General features: G+C 37.1%; 1 protein-coding gene and 1 long non-coding RNA gene across 2 annotated transcripts in view; one reads left to right on the top strand and one right to left on the bottom strand.

Moving 5' to 3' along the window:
- NKAIN3 (sodium/potassium transporting ATPase interacting 3) overlaps positions 1-18,100 on the top strand; it is a 278,453-nt gene that overhangs the window by 115,873 nt on the left and 144,480 nt on the right. The window lies entirely within an intron of this gene.
- On the bottom strand, positions 11,549-17,063 carry LOC129505350 (uncharacterized). The gene is made up of 3 exons (XR_008663511.1): positions 16,840-17,063; positions 14,535-14,684; positions 11,549-11,826 (listed from the first exon to the last, which is right to left on the bottom strand). It is a non-coding gene; the product is annotated as an uncharacterized LOC129505350 (long non-coding RNA).

The following is an 18,100-nucleotide window of genomic DNA, read 5'->3' as shown; positions in this document are numbered from 1 at the left end:
AATTGGTGCTAAGGTAGGACTCTTGGATCACTTGGAAAAATTGATGATGGAAGTAACAGAAATCCTGACTCAAGCGCTGTAGATGTGAAGGGCATCTAGCCTTTGCATGCCAAACCCCAGAAGTAGAACAGGTTTCAAAGGGTGGCTGATGCAGTAATGTCATCAAGGACCCAGGTTATTAGCAGGTCTCTGTTTTGCCATGTGAGTCCACCTTCCAAAATCAGGTCTGCCCCTTAATGGCTACCAATTAAAGCAAGTTATTTAAGTGATCTGAAAATAAACCCAAGTATATTCAAATATATCTGAGAATGACACAGTGTTGGTTGAGGACTGGAAACAGACCAGGCTTCATAACCTAGTGCCTGTTGGCTCATCCGCAGTTTCAGCAGTGTGACAACATCTACTCCAGGGGTTGTTGCAAGGATTAAGTCAATTAAAATATGTAAAGTGCTGAGAACCGTGGCTGGCACATTTAAGTGCCACATGTGTTAGCGGTTGTTATCACTGGTTTTTCTTGTTACTCTATTATGACAACGTTCAGAAAAAGAAGTGATAGTACTCTCTGAGATCTGAAGAAAATTCTTAGTCCTTGTAACTAATTTTCTCCCACCTATACCAGAGGGAGTTGAGTTTCAAGGCCTTTCTTAAGAGTCACCAGACAGTATAACAGATTCAACCTTAGCCCAACAGCCAGGGCACTCCACAGTGGAGGGTAGAGTCATCAACCCTGAAGTACGGGGCCATGCAGGAGTGAGCACAAAGGAACAGGTCTCAGAAACCTTTCTGATCTCCTGTGAATATCATATGGAAGCTGTTAGCCTTGGTGCACCAAATAACTTGACATAAGGCCTAGTGGAAATAGGCAAGCAGCATGTCAGCACCTGAGTGTGCCTCCCTCCTCTGCAGCATGACTGCTGTTTGGTTGAAACCCTGACTCCTAATTCAATGATCAGGGCTAGGTCACTGAGGCTTGTTTGGACTGACCTCCTATGTTCTCTTCCCAGCTCAGATACTGCAGTCAGCCAATGACCTTCTCAGTAAGAGACCCCCACACAGAGTCCTCTTTCAGTCAAAGATATACAAGAGGCTATGCTTGCCTGCCAGACTCTTCAAACAAATGGTAATAATAATTCACTATCTCCCTGACTTCAGAGAATGGTTTTAAGAAGCAAATATGATAGGATGTGAAAATGCTCTGTAAAACTGTAAAACCCAGCAGTAAAGGATGAGGGTTAATTTACCCCTACAGGACTTCTGATCCATCTGCTAGGGCCATAGATTAGTCCTTTTCCGATAATGGATTAATGGCAGATGTACAACATTAGAAGCTATGTGGCTCATTAACCCATGACACTAGAATCTTAGTTATAAAAGTGAGCAACTTTATAGAACACATATTAGTGAGAACATTAACAAAATGATCAAGATTTAATGTTTCCTAATGGGCCATTATATCCTTTTTGTTCTTGAAGCAGATTAAAAAATACATGAATCTGTGGCATAGAGATTAATGTCATTCTAAAGAGCTAGCATCAGAACACTGATAGATACATGGGGAGCTGCTCCCTTTGGCCTAGAGACTGGAATTCTCTGAAAAAAAAAAAACTTAGAGAATAAAAACTATTAGGAATAATCTCTAGAAGCTGGACGAAACTTACCTAGAAATTAACCTGCCACTGATACTGTATCTGATATCCAAAATTAGTAAGGAGGCTCTATCCACATTTAAGTTATCATAGCTTCAATTCTACTTTAAAAATTGCTGTAGCAAAAAAAAAATTGCTGTAGCAAAAGAACATTTAATCACAAGGTAGCACTGAATTTTACTGCAAATGGAAGTTCGACTTCAGCTAAAAGTAGTTCCACACCCAGAATATGAAATGTGAAGAGACCATAAGTCAGTAATCCTATGACCTTTACTAAATAACCATATTTATCTATAGAAAGGATATTTATTTTCTAGCCAAAGTCTTTTATTATATTTTCAATATACTTCACTGAGTAATTTTCTTAGAAGCTTTAAAATATTCCCTATAACACATTAACTTCTGAGATTTGAAAAGTGATTTTTTGGCATGCCTACACTTTACTCTTTGCTTCATCAATTAGTGTTTTCTGCCTAATATAATTGACATCATAATATAAGTCTTTAAAAAAAGTTGTGTGTCTTATTGTATGTTATATGCTTTATTATAATTAAAGTTGTATCTTTTTTTATACCAAATAATGATAATCATTATCCAGCTAAATTGATCAAGGGCTAATTTTGAATTCTAAATTAGTCAAGTTAATTTTTAAGGTATTCAATATTTATACACAGATTAAAGTTCTTATTAAGTATTTAGTTTTGTTACTTTCTTATAAATATGTGTTTCTAGGGGCACCTGGATGGTTTAGTTGGTTAAGCATCTGCCTTCAGCTCAGGTCCTGATTTCAGGGTCCTGGGAGCCAGCCCTGCATGGGGCTCCCTGCTCAATGGGGTGTCTGCTTCTTCTTCTCCTTTTGTGCTCTCTCGCTCTCTCTCAAATGAATAAATAAAATCTTTAAAAAAATATGTGTTTCTGTATGGACACGGAAAATAGGCTTTGTAAATAGAATTTCAGACCTTTTAATTTTACTAGACAAACAATAATTTACTCCTCTAAATCTTTGTGATGGTGAATCAATCAGGTGGCAAAAATTAAAGGTAAAACAATAAATTTTGTAACTTTTTCAGAGTATGATTTCTTCTCAATTATTGCTTAGGATCCTTGACATATAATTGTGCATTTTCCTGGTTAGTATGACATACTACTTGTAAAACAATCTGAGTGAAAAGGGCTGTGGTAAATAGAGAGATCATTTCTTGTTATATCCTTATAGAGCTGTAAAACTGTGTATATTTTACAGCAATGTAATTCCCTAGTACTTTAATCCTAGGACCACACCTAAGGGACCCAAGGTTAATTGACTAAACTCTGAAAAATACAGTCAAACCAATTATTTATTGGTAAGTTTTAAAAAGACATCTTAATGCATCTCGTTAAATTCATGTAGCCTTTTTTCCTTAATGCATTAAACTAATTCATCTGTGTAAACATAGTGTTGTTTACAGGAATATTTTTCCTTTTAACAGTGTGGTTGAAAAGACTCAATTGTGGCAAAACCATTTTTCAAAGCTTAGCATAACACAGGTGGAAATAGTCAACTCTCAAATCCAGTGCCAATTTTTCTCATTAGCTGTCATCAAAGGCAAATTTTTTATACCTATTCCTCATCATTCCTTTTCTTTGCTATTTTTGTTTGTATAGTCTTTCCTTATCCTAAGATATATATTTGTGTTTGTTTTCTGTAAGGCTTTTATAGTTTATATTTTATGTTTAACTCTTTAGTAGATTAAAAAATTGACCATTTGATTTTAAAGTGTGCGTCTTACTCATTTTATTTAAGAACCAATAATTCATCAATGAACATTTATTACTTACCCTCTGTATGTTTAGCCCTGTGTTAGGTACTATGTATGTAAAAATGAATCCATGCCAGCTCTTGAGAAACATAAAATCAGTGGGCAAGACCACCATAAAAAGCCAAATATACTACAGTGTGGAAAGGGCCAAAGAGCAAGATGGGGACACATAGCTATGCCAATAGTGGCAGTTTTTCTGTTTTTGATGCAGCTAGGATCTGAGTTCATGGGGTACTCTAATTACAAAGCCAGACTCACTTTAGTAAAAAAGAGTATGTGTACTCCTGGCTGTGGACTGGCCATGTCCAAGGCTGGACAAAAACAGTAGACAAATGTCACTGAGTAGGCCAGTCCCACCTCAGAAGATCAGAAAGAAAAACAAATGAAGATCAGAAAGACCAAGCATTATGATTGCTTTTCAGGTAAATGTTAGGCATAGGATGGTCCTCAGAATTTCTGCAATGTTATATCTAACCTGTGTGTAATATGGAATCTCCCTTTCCTTCCTCTCTCCCAACTTGAGCTCCCTATAGTCTTCTCCATGTCTTTCTGCTTTTCCTACTTGTGAGATAAGAGGTGTGTGCGGAAAGGTGTGGAGCCCGGAGCACAGGTAAGGAAGAAAGGCAGGGAGCATCTGCCATCACTTCATTAAAAATCTAGGAACTATCAGAAGCAACTAGCCTAAAAAAAAGAAACAAAAATATTCTCCAATTCTGTTCCCCAGCAATTCTGTGTTGATTAGGGGCTTGATTAGATTTTCTTGGGAATGAGCCTTTGAGACTCTAGTCCACAATGAGAAGACTTAAAGAGTTCTGGGATGAGCTAGTCTTATGAATCATTGTCCGATAGTCAGCTGAGGTCTTGTTTGTGTTTGTTTTTTACTCTGAGCATCTTTGTTCTCAATCTTAGCAAAGTGTTCACAAATAATCCATTTACCTTATGTTTTGCCTCGTGGGTAAGTTTTGACCATCACCAGCGCTAATGCTGTGGGTTGTTGACACTCTCTTTAATCCTCTACACACATTTCTATTAAACACAAGAATTGACCCAGCAAAAAATTATTACAATTCACACACAAACACTAAACCAATGCCTTCATGTTCTGTATAGTTATGACCAAATTAAGTATTTATTAAACTAAGAAGCTATAATTTACATATCCCCAATATAGAACTTTCTTTATTCAATACTGAGAATCATTACATAAATGCCCAGAATGTTTTCAGTAACAATTCCTGGTATTTTATGATGAGCCCTAACACATTTATACATTCATATTAAATGATAGGAATGTCTTTATTTCTAAATGTTAATAAATAAATATGCATTGTGTAGTGTATTCTATTATAAGCTATCTGAATTTGAGAGTAGTATTCATGGGCATCAGTAAAATAAATAACCAGAGAATACTATGAATTATTAAATAGCTACACAAATTCTCAATGGAATTATTTATTATCTTGCAATTTAAATTCCATCATTCGTTAATTTTATCTAATGCATGGCTCTGACCTATTGATTCCAGGTTTACTGAAGATTCCCATAAAATTCTCTTTTCTCCTGCATCCACCCAGGTGATCTTTCTCTGACAATGGCAGCATATCCTTCTTCTCCCTTTTTTATTCTAGTCCTTTTTCACACACTACTCCCCAAAGCCAACATGACCCATGCCATCAAGTTACCTAAGTTCCCACTGCAAAGCGGTCCCATCTGGCGAATGGCTGAAAAAGAAGCTACTGTTAGATTCTGGACAAAGTGGAGAAGAGGAAGGAAGTTCCCCATATTATGATGCCCACCAGAAAAGGTGGCTGCTGGAATGCCTAGGGGGCTCAGTCAGTTAAGCATCTGGCTCTTGATTTTGGCTCAGGTCGTGACCTCAGGCTCATGAGACTGAGCCCCAGATTGGACTCCAAGCTCAGTAGAGAGCTGCTTCAGGATTCTCTCTCTCACTCTGCCCCTCCTGCTCCTCTCTGTCAGACAAATAAATAAATCTTTAAAAAGAAAAGAAAAGGTGGCTGTTATCTTTTCAGCAACCTTTTATTTCATTGTACTTCCTCTAAGTTATGTGATGTCAGTCCATCCTTACCTAAAACGCCTCTGGTATGTGTTATGCATCTGCTCTTCCCCTTCTTCTTGGAACCTTACCAAGGGCCACATAATAGCACATGCTGGTCTCTGATAGAACATGACATCGTGGAAAGAGGATTGTTGGGAAGATTTCTGTCCTTTCAGCATTTATGTCACACGTGTTCACCAATTCTGGTGCCTTTTTTCATGGGGAGATCTGTATGGACACATGGGGTCACAGACCCCTTATCAGAGTCACATCAAGAAGCTGGAAATGTAAATGTATAACGCTCCCCAACAGAGGCAGATGTACCAGACAGCCTAATTCTTCCCTGAGGATTGCCTCAATTGTAAAACATAAGGGAACTACCTGGACTTTTAAGTTGAAATAGAAATTTTATGTTAACTTGCTTAAAGTATTACAGGTGACCCAGCACATGACCTGAAATTAGAGAATGTTAAGCACATAAATGAAAATTAAACTCCTGAAGGATGGAGAGATAATGCAAGTGACTTTTCTATTTCAATTCTCCTCTGATTAAAGGTTTAAAGCAAAACAAAAAAAAAAGTAGTCAGCCAATAGTCTGCTCTGGAAATTGAGATTTTGCTTTCTTCTTCTTACTGGTGAGACTATGATGAGAATGCCGGGCCAACTGTGCCTTTCTAGCCTCACTTAGTAGGTTGGTGGTGCAACTGCTGCTTTCAATGCTCCAGGTTCTTCTCCCTCCACCAAACACGGCCCTTGGAAACAGTGCCCTTCACTGAGGAAACAGACTTTTAAAGGAATGACAGATGTGACAGTAAAAAGAAAGAATCTTCTTCTGTTTGATCTGTTTCTAGAAAGTCTCCAAACTAACTTTTAAAAAAGTGCTAGACTTCCTCAAAAACCATATCTCTAATTCCCAGACTCTGAGAAAAAGAACTGGACCCTTGGTGGATGATTTTTTTTTCCAGCCTCAGGGATGGTGCGGGCATATTCTGATTACTGATTGAACCAGCCTTCACTTCTCCAAACCTTGGCCTTTCAGTGTGCACAGAGCTCCTGATGCACAATTCTTATCCTCAAATAACATAGAAGATGCCATCAGGCCTTAGTACTGGTTGCCGAGATACTCAAAGCACCGTTCTTACAGGAAAAATATAGCAGTCTGTGTGAGTCACATAAGGGCTGCATAACTGGCTCTGAATTAAAATAGTTCTAAAGAGCTTTGTTGTGCAATATAATTAATATAGACTAGGTATTTGGGATTATGAAGTGCTAATTAAGAAAGTATGAACTTTTTTTGCCATATGATGGGTAGAGAACAGTGCTTGTAAACAGTATTTCTGTTAAAGGGCCGAGCAAGGAAAAATTTATGCAATGATTCTCAGAGAAAATCTTGTGACCTAATAAGAGGTTTAAATTTATAATGTTCCATAAGTATAGTGAAATTATTGTGTTCACAGGAGAAAACCTACACTGTTGGACTTTTGTGTTTAGACAGAAGAGAAATAAAGCAAGCATAGACACACACTTGTGGCCTCATACTGTTAGTTACTCCTTCAGTCATTGCAAAAGGTGGAGTCACTGCAATTACCAGCATCCCTGAAGATCTACCTGAAGTTCCCCCCCATGGAAATAATCCCAGCTCCTGGTAGGAGAACTGTTTAGTGGATGTAGGCAGAATTGTGAAGGAGAGGAGGTTTTCTACTTTGTGTAATAGTATGTGTCTTCATCTAGGTGCTTAGAGAAAAAGAGGCTAAGTATGTTTTGGACAAGTTAGTTTGATTCAAAAGTAGCTATCTGGGCAGCCCGGGTAGCTCAGTGGTTTAGCACCACCTTCAGCCCAGGGCGTGATCCTGGAGACCCGGGATCAAGTCCCACGTCGGGCTCCCTGCATGGAGCCTGCTTCTCCCTCTGTCTCTCTCTCTATCTCTCATGAATAAATAAATAAAATCTTTAAAATAAAATAAAAGTAGTTATCTATAAAGAAAAAAAATTCTATTTCTCCCCATGATTAGCAAATTGTAAGGGACTTAAATATTCTTTGGAAAATTACAACTGCAACTTTACCTAAGGAGAGCTGAAAATAATCTTTACTTCATTTAGGGTCATTAAAATTATTGGGATTATTCACTGCTAGTAAGAATTCACTTTCTAATATGAATTAATTAATGTTTTAGAAGCACCCTGAGCTCCTTAAAACCCCAGAATAGATACTTCCATGATAGCTGTGGGGTTAAAAAAAAAAAAGGGAAATGATCTTAAATAGCATTATTCCTAAAAGAATTAAACAGTAAGAAAATGAAACAATATATCCATTATTTAGGTAACTCCTTTGTGGCCACTGGACTTTGTACAACTTGGGGAATATCTGGCTGGTGCTAACTTAATCCTGTTTAGATGAAGGGCATAGATAGAACTGTTGTTGGCATGAGGCATGTCCAAACTTGGTATGATGACATGTGGTCATATCAAAGGATCTGGGGAGATATAAAGGGGAACAATATTTCAAAATGAAAATAGCTACAAAGGGGCAGAGGTGGGCTTTTATTCTCAGTTCAGCTCCTCCCCACTGTACAGTGCATAACACTGCCACACACATAAACACACAAAGATTTGTGTGGAACTTTAAAGATCCTAATGAGGAGTCAAGCAATAAGAATGGGTTAATAGACATCCCCCTGCTACAGTGAATATCCAACCAGGGTTGTATTTAAGTCACTGTCTCTGAAACTTCCACATCCCAAGAGGCTGCGTCTTGCAAGGCTTCCAAGATGGTTACTGTGCAATCTGAGATTGATGGTGATAGATAAGAACCTGCCAGAGAGGTTTTTACCACATCCAAGTTTGCAATTAATCAGACCTCTTTCCAGCCTTCACAATTATTTCAGCAAGGAAGCAATTAAGAAAAATAGTCTTCTTTTGTAGAGGGTTTTAAACCACACCAGCAGCCACATTCATAGGTCAGCGAGACCAATATTGTTCTATTTATCCAAATACCTTTCAAAAAAGGAACAACTACAAGGGCCACATGACTTTTCCTTCTATTTTTCAAAAATAATTCTATCACATTGAAACAAATATCTATTTTTTCTTAAATGAGGAATTTTTCCTACCACAATTAAAAATAAGTAGTTATTCTTTTCATGTAGTGAACTTTGCAAAAAAAAAAAAAAAAAGAAAAAACAGATTGAAAAGAAAATTTTCTGTTGCACCAATGAAGTAAAATGTGTGCATACATGCATATGTATGCATGAATTATGAATACACTACACTATAAATATAACACATTAGTGCCAGCATGAAGCACAAAGGTAGCACAATTTTATGGTCTCAAAATCCTGATTAGCATAAAAGGCATAACATTGTGATCAAATAATTATTGATTAACACAAAGACAGAGAAGCCAGATGTGTTGAATGAGCTTGGTAATTAACCAAGTAAACTACAGGTGTTTAAAATTCATAGATTACAAATGCAAGGTATACTTGTTTTTAAAAAATCATCTGTTAGCAAATTTTAGTGTAGTCAGGTGCAGCAATTACATACCACAAATGTCAATATCTGTGAATGTACATTATACCTTCACAAATAATTAATATTTGAATTGTTTTCAGTGCTTAAGTCTTTTGACGCTTTTGGAGGGCTGTTTTTACAGAGACATCCCTGGTTCTGCCCAATTGGCCTGATCCATATCGAAAGTAGATAAACTAATATATAGGAATATGTGACTAATAAATTGACAACTAAAAATTAAATACAAATAGGATTAGGGGAACTTGCCTTTTTTTTATTCATGAGAGACACAGAGAGAGGCAGAGACATAGACAGATGGAGAAGAAGGCTCCCTCTGGGGAGCCTGATGCAGAACTCAATCCCATGACTCCGGGATCATGACCTGAGCCAAATGCAGATGCTCAATCACTGAGCCACCTAGGTACCCTGGAAACTTAACATGTAAAAGAAAAATGAAAGTTCTCTTGCAAATTGTAGATTTTTGTTAACTTCTCACTGTATTTTCCCTTCTCCCATTCACAGTGGCCCTGCAGTAAAAGTGGCATCATTTACATCATCTTTTTTTAAAGGAATTAATGATTTCTTCAGTCATTATTTGGAAATTGCAAGTTTTTGTTTGATTCCTTCTAATAGCATCAAAACCACACACAAACGAATTTAAGGAAGGAAATTAGGTCTTTGGCCATGGTTCTTTTTTTTTTTTAAAAAAAGGTTTTACTTATTTATTTGAGGAAGAGACTGCAGAGAACACAAGTGGAGGGGGGTATAGAGGGAGAGGGAGAGCAAGTAGCCAGATGTGGGGCTTGATCCCAGAACCCTGAGATCATGATCTGAGCTGAAGGCAGATGCTTAACTGACTGAGCCACCCAGGTGCCCCAGCAGCCACGGTTCTTTTCCTCCTACTTTTGCACAGTGTCTCAATTATTTTAATTACACATGAGAAAGATTATTGATCATCTGTACACTACCTTTCTTAAGAAATGCATTTGAGGGGCACCTGGGTAGCTCACTTGGCTGAGCATCGGATTCTTGATTTCAGCCCAGGTCTTGATCACAGGGTCGTGAGATCAAACCCCGCATTGTCTGCTTGTGATTCTATCCCTCTGCCCCTTCCTCTGCTTGCACACACACAATCTCACACTCTCCCTCTCTCTCTCAAATAAATAAATAAATAAATCTTTTTTAAAAAATGCGTTTCTAGAACTTATGTCAATTCCAAAATGAATGAAACAGGGAAGTATGAATTTGAAAAATCCTGCAACTCCAACTTGTATAGAAAAAAAAGGTTATGAAGCTTTAGAAGAAACTCTGTGGTTTTCCAACACTTTGTAATTGCTGACTATAGAGACAATCCCTCTCCCCTGCCATTCTACCCATGCTCACCATCCCAACCTCCATCACATAGCTGAGTTCTGCCGTTCTTAGGACTCCATAGACATGGAGTCATGAAGTATAAGCTCTATTGAGAGCCTGATCTCCTTCAGTTGACATCATGTCAGTGAGATTGAATTATGTCCTTGTGAGAATCTGCAGTTCATTTGTTTTTGTTGTTGTGTGGCTTCCATTGTATGAACATACCACGTTTCTTTATCTATTCTATTGCTGATGGATATTTGGGGCGCTTTCAGACTTTGGCTACAAAGAGATGCCTAGATTTTCATATGGGTTGTTGGTAGGTATATGCATTCATCTCTCCTGGCTACATATTCAGGAGTGGAAACAGTAGATCATAAGGCATACACATATCTAGCTCACTGGGGATACAAGACTCTATCCAAAGTAGCTGCACAAATACACACTCCCACTAAGCAATGTAAGAGGCACTTTGATGGATATGTGGTTGCTTTCTGGTTTTTTAAAGTTTTCTCAATTCTCAGCTGAAATTGTGACTCAAACACCTAGCAATTAGATTTGTTCAGTCTTTTGATTAAAAATACATATATTGAGCTGTTGGCATGGGAAAACAATGTTGATTATATTGGGTTTATCATCTTGTAGGTGAGTCAGAAAATTGACTATAACAAAAGAATGAGTCCTCATTACCCAAATAAAGATATAAAATTAGGTGGAAGAACTAGGCACTTGGGAACGCATAAAAGAGTTATATTGGCCCAGACTTTCCAGGGGCCAGGGATGACTTTCTCTGCTGAAACCTAAAAATAAATGGGACTTGGCCAGGTACCCAGGTTGGGGAAGGGCAGATTTCAGGGACAGGAAAGCAGATGGAGGGGGAGAGTGAAAGATGATATTCTTTGAAAGGGGATTAGGGTGTGTGGAGACCACGTTAGACAGAACAGTTCAAGGGGAATGGGAAGCAGGTCAGTAAGGCTAGAGCATGATTGTGAAGGGAAGGACAAGGAATCTGCAGAAATGATTAGAGGCAGGGGAGATAAAGACCTGTCAAATGGGGCACCTGGGTGGTTCAGCAGTTGAGCGTCTGTCTTCAGCTCAGGTCATGATCCAGGAGTCCTGGGATTGAGTCCTGCTTAGGGTCCCCACAGGGAACCTGCTTCTCCCTCTCCCTATATCTCTGCCTCTCTTGCAGTATCTCTCACGGATAAATAAATGGAATTTAAAAAAAAAAATGACCTCTCAAGTTGTCCCAAGAAGTTAACCTTTTATCTTTGGGCAGTGGGAAACCCTTGAGGTGTTTTAAGCAACTAGTGACACATTTGGGTCTAAAAAATACTGTTCTGGCTATAATAAAGAAAATAAAAATAAATTTGAGGAGAACAAGAGATGCCAGGAGGTGTATTTAGAGGTCATTGCAATTGTCCCAAAAAAACAGTGGTTGGCCAGTCCAGGATAGTGGCAACTGGAATGGAGAGAAATAGAATATTGTTAAAATTTGTATCTTCAAGCAGTATGTAATACTTAAGAAAGCGTAATGACATAATCAAAATGACCAAATACTCATGTTATCACCAATGAAATAAAGACAAAACTTTCTCAACACAGTTAAACCCTTCGTTTACTGTTCCCTGATCCCTTTTTCATGCTATATTCTGCATTTGTTATATTTATATATCTATTTAAAGTATTACTATACATGTATATATACATTCCTAAAAAAAATACATAGTGTTATTGTGTGACTTTTTAAACTGTATATAACTGAGGTCATACACTATTTTGTCCACAACTTGATTCTTTTTGTGAACATTATGTTCAGGAGATCCATCACTTTTATTTTTTTATTTTTTTCATCACTTTTAATATACATAAGCTTACTTAATTTATTTCTACTTCACAAAGCATGTGATTGCATGAATACTATTTTATTAATTTCTGATAGACATTTAGGTTGTTCTCAACTTTTTACTGTTGCAACCAATGCTGCTAAGAACACTCATAGGTACAGGTAGATATGTGAGCTAAGATAAAGGCAGAGGGGTAAAATCACAGAATCAAGAGGCATTCCCATTTTAAACTTCTTGATGTTTCCACACTATTCTGTAAAAGACTGGAGCTTATCCTGCATATGAGTGGCCACCAAGCCACACCTGAACAATGACAAGTCATATTAAGCTTTGTCATTTTCACCAGGATACTGTTAATTTTGTTAGAGATTTTTAAAGAATATAATTTGTGCTTTGTTATTCCTCTCTGTTGGATCTTTGATTTCTTTTTAATTGATTTCTGCTGTTAAATATTTCTGTATCCTTATTTTATTCTTTTTAAATACCACTCATCTTGAGATCCCTGGGTGGTGCCTGCCTTTGGCCCAGGGCGCGATCTTGGAGACCCGGGATCGAATCCCACGTCGGGCTCCCGGTGCATGGAGCCTGCTTCTCCCTCTGCCTATGTCTCTGCCTCTCTCTCTCTCTGTGTGTGTGACTATCATAAATAAATAAAAATTTAAAAAAAAACTTTAAAAATAAATAAATAAATAAATAAATACCACTCATCTTGAAACACGAAATGTACTATATTTTTTGTTATATTTACCTCTATCTTCCATACAAGAATGTTAGCTCCAATGGAGCAGGAATTTTTGTCTGTTTTGTTCATGGATTAATCCAGAACCCAGAATAGCTTAGGCACATAACAAATGTTTGTTAATTAAATATATATCTATTCATCTTTTCTTCCAACATTTTTAGCTTTAACTTGTTATTCTTTTCAAACTTTTAAACTGGACACTTAGGTAATTTATTTTCAGCCTTTCTTCTTTTTCTACTATAAATATTTAATGCTATAAATTTTTCCCTGAATATCATTTTATGTACATTTCATAAGTTCCAAAATGTGATATATTTATTGTTATTATTATTCTGTAAGTATTTTTGACACTCAAAGGAAATTTATATATGATATTCTTTGGCACTACGTGGATTAACTGTTTACCTAATTTTGTTGTTGTTGTTTACCTATTTTTTTTAATAACCAATTGCTAATCCTTATAAGCATCAAATAATTCTGTTAAAATTAGGGGAAAAAATTTAAAATTGTTTTGTTTCTTCTATCTTTATTGCCTGACACTCTTCAGTAATGTAGAGCTTTAGTTTACAAACTTGGTTAACTTGATATAGAATTCCTACTGGAAAAAGGCAAAATAAATGCTTAATTCTTTCTTTCTCTTTAATTGCTCATTTTTCAAGTGTGGTTATCTTTTTTAATTAACAAACTTTCTTCAGAGCAGTTAACAGCAAAATTGAGCAGAAAGCACAGAGGTCTTGTTTAGTAGGTGCTTTAAATACTAACAATGAGTTTTTCTGCCTTTCCTTATTGATCATTGTGGAGTCACAGATTTTCAGTGATTCAGTGTGTTTGGTCGGCCTGAATTATGATTCTTTCTAGTGCTCAAATTATTACAACTTCAGCCAGACAGACCCTTCATATTGGTTCCTACATCCTTTTGACATGACTTACTAATTTTTGAAAATTGTCTTACTTTCTAGCACAAAATACATTTCACAGTCTCCTTGTTCCCTCCTTGCACCAACACTAGATTTAGCATTTCTCCATGGAATAACCTTTGTTCTTATTACTGGGGAGTGTGAACCACCAGTGTTTGTTGCTACTGGAGTGACATTGCTTCTAGGCCATTTCAGTGGACAGAGATCACACTCACACACGCATACATTCTACATACCACTTTTACCCTCACGTCAGCTTCCCTCTAGCTGCCAGATCCTTCAGTCAGCACCTGGTGTTTGAAATCATTTTGCCATCATGTGATCTTTGCACTTGCAGTTCTATCAGCATGCAACACTTTCTCCAGATCTTCACATGTCTACTTCTTTCTCATCTAACAGATCTTAGCCCAAATATCCACTGTGGGAGAAGCTTTCTCTGGCCACCTTGCATACAGTAACTTCTTTCCACATCCAAGCCACTCTCCAGCACATAATCTCCTTTATATTAGTTTTTACAATGTATACTTATTTTTGCCTACTTCTTTGTTTACTTAGTTACCTATCCTATCCACCAGAATATATGTTCCATGAGGGCAGGGATAAGATCCCTTATATTCAATATTACATCCTTATGCATAGCTCATATTAGAAGCTCTGTAAATACCTGTTGAATGGACAGATGAGACTTCCTTGCTTCCTGTAGCTGTTCAATCCAGAGAATGAAGCCCCAGAATGAAAACAAGAGGCTTGATTACTTTTAGTTCTACCTTTGGCCTATGACCAATGGTACAGAATTGAAAAATCCCAGGAATACCTAGATGTAGTGATGGGAAACAGGAAGTCAGAATGATCAGTGGCCACTTATTCTACAGACTCCTCTTTTCTTTTAGTTTTTTAGTCTGGGGAGCACAGGATGGTGAGACTCCTCCCCCTGTGAGGTCAAACCTGACTTTTCTCTGAGACTTCTGGGATAAGTCAGGGCTCAGGGTTGGAATATCACACAATGATATTGTAACACAATGTACATTAGTTTCAGGTGTACAACATGGTGATTGAACAAAATTATGCATTATGTTGTGCTCCCAAGTGCAACTAGCAGTTGTCATCATACAACACTACTGCAATATCATTGATTATATTCCTTATGCAGTGCCTTTTATTCCTGTGACTTACTCATTTCATAACTGGAAGCCTGTACCTCCCACTCTTTTTTATCCATTTTGCCCTCCCCCCATCACCGCTCTCTGCCAACCATCACTTTGTTCTCTGTATTTATAGGTGCAGACTGCTCTTTACATTCAGAACCAGTGGCACAAACCTAAGTGATTATGACTCATCCATGGCTTGTACTAGGATTCTTTAAGAAAGCACCAACAAATGGCAGATGCTTCTTGATGGAAGTTTGAATGAATATCTCTTAAACCTGTCTTTAAGGAAAACAACATATAATTGTTGATATATTTGAACTGGTTCCAAATCTTTGTATTATGTGCTCCAAACACTTATATCTCACTGCCAAGCACTGTGTTTACCCTTTATTCTATGGACCTACAGTACCCTCTGAAATGTTTAGTGCTTTGATGGAAAAAATAATAACTAGAAATGTGAGAAAGTTGTTTTAACTTGTCTAATTCATATTCTGAGATGAACAAATATTTCAAAAGAAGTTTCAACTGACATGAATTGTATCATATAAATATAAGCCCAATGCTAACTCTTTAAAATTGAGCAAAATCTATTTTGTTAAATAAATGTCCACTTCCAGATGGGCTGGCTTATGATAGGACATAGTAAAAAGACAAAAAAAGTGGATAACCATATAAAAGTAGATTCAATGACCTGGGAGTCACAACTAAGGAAACAGGAAAAAAAAAAGACTATTATTAGCAGTTGAGAATCCATTTCTAGAAGTAGAGAGGATTAGCTACAGTTTAATCAGACATACCAAGAAAAGCAGATGAGTGAAAGTACATATAAGAATAAGACAGACACTAACTCCTTGATTAATCAGAAATTATATTGTGGTATACTATAAAAGAAGTGAATATTGAGTTGACTCGAGTACTGTGGGTATACTTACAATGAATGGGATGTAGGCAGGCATGTCCACCTACTCAGTTAAGAATATTTCAAAGAGGGCAGCCCTGGTGGCTCAGCAGTATATCATCGCCTTCAGCCCGGGGTGTGATCCTGGAGACCTGGGATCGAGTCCCACGTCAGGCTCCTTGTGTGGAGCCTGCTTCTCCCTCTGCCTGTGTCTCTGCCTCTCTCTCTCTCATGAATAAATAAATATTTTTTTTAAAAAAAAGAATATTTCAAAGAATTCTGGAAATCCCTTTTTTGTTTAATTCAAGTGTTTGAAGAAAACAGGAACAAGTTTGGAATTTACACTAGAGAGATCAAAGAACTTTTAACCATTTAATACTTGCTTAAATAGATACCTGGGGAAAGCAGGTATTCTGGAGTAATATTCTTTTAAGTCATAATGCTGTGAGTGTGAGCAGACAGAGCTAACGTGTGGATCTCCGTGCACTGACTAATATTCTCCTTGCTCATCCTTGAAGCTACCACCCTGTGTTCTCACTACCTTGACTTTCAAATTTCGTGAAGGACACCAAAGTCTGTCTTTTCAGTCTCATCCATTCCTTGTAATCCAGTTTTTCACTCACAATACTCTGCTGGTATTGCATTTTAAAAAAGATTATATTTATTTATTTGACAGAGAGAGAGAGAGAACACAAGCAGGGGGAGTGGCAGAGGGAGAGGGAGAAGCAGGCTCCCTGCAGAGTAAGGAGCCCACCGGACCCTGAGATGATGGCCTGAGCCAAAGGCAGATGCTTAATTGACTAAGCCACCTGAGTGCTCCATCCTGGTATTGCATTTTATAAATTCCCCCTGCCCAACCAGTCATCAAATTCAGTGGTCCTTTTTTATTACCAGGCTTTGAGTCTATGGCATTACCACCTTACCTGATTCTCTCTTCTGTTGGCTTTGACGTGCTCTTTCAGGCTGCCCTCATGCCTCCCAAATCCTTCTGCCTTGGTTTCATGTTTTCCTCTCCCTCCTTGCTTTCTTCTTCTTTGTTCTCCAAACTGTCCCTTGGTAATCACTGACACTTGCATAAATACAAATATCAGTCTTTTTATCTTTTAAATTCTAAAGAAAATGACAAAAATCCCTGTTGCCAATTTTCTTAACCATGATGTGATTAAATCATCATGTAATATTGTAACTACAAGAGGTGAAAGGGAAATGACATTGGAGGTACTTGAAATTATTTTGAAGATCACGCTGTTGATTTATGGTTTAGCATTAACCCATATATTTCAAAACTACAGGCTTTGATGTGGTAACAAAAAGCTTCAACAAAGTAAGTGATCTGTATTTATTTTTCTTTATAAAAAAAACATTGTTACAGTTTTCTGTGCTGCATTTCCTCTGATGTGCCTCCTACAGGAAACTGAATTATCGAGTGATAAGGTTTGTTTGTTTTTTTGTTTGTTTTTTTTTTTGTTGTTGTTTTTAATGTTTGAAATCTAGCTATTGAAAGGGATGGAAATCAGACACAAACTTGCAATACAATTTTATACCAAATATAAGTTGGAAGTTTGAACTTTAAGTATAATTTGATATTATCGATGTTCTCATTCAAATTTTAATACAGTCATTGCAAAAAACAGTACAGTTTATAAATATTTATAGTGCCAACAAATTAAGTGAGAACTACGCAGAGGGATTTTATTAGTGTAACAAATAAATATCATGAGTTCATAAATTTACTTTTGTTTTATTTGTGTAATATAAATTTTAGTCCAAGTCATATTGGAAGGAATTTAGAGTCCAGCAACAGAAAAGGCCACTGGGTAAGAATGCTTAAAGAGTAGAAATCGCTATGACTTTTGAGATCGTGCCAGTTCATCCTGAACCTAATGAATTATATTAAAACAGGAAATAATAGTTTTTCGGTTATGATCAGGACTAACTGTAAGAGATTAAATCTGATGGTCAGGAAACGGAGCAGTCAGTGTGCAGTTTGCCTGCAGGTAAATTGCCTTGTGTTAAACGGAACTCACTAGCTAAAGCAATTATTTTTCTATACTATTCTCCCTTCAGAGGGCACTGCAAATGATACAGGTGGCAAACCCAAGAACAAAAAAAAAAAAGAAAAAAAGATGTAAAATACTTTAGTATCAATAAAGTGCTGTAACTGTGAAGGTAACTGAATGATAT

This window comes from Nyctereutes procyonoides, unplaced genomic scaffold, assembly GCF_905146905.1.
Source record: "Nyctereutes procyonoides isolate TBG_1078 unplaced genomic scaffold, NYPRO_anot_genome, whole genome shotgun sequence".
In the NCBI taxonomy this organism is placed as follows: domain Eukaryota; kingdom Metazoa; phylum Chordata; class Mammalia; order Carnivora; family Canidae; genus Nyctereutes; species Nyctereutes procyonoides.
The sequence above is the reverse complement of the archived record's forward strand: the minus strand, read 5'-3'. Positions and strand labels throughout refer to the sequence as shown.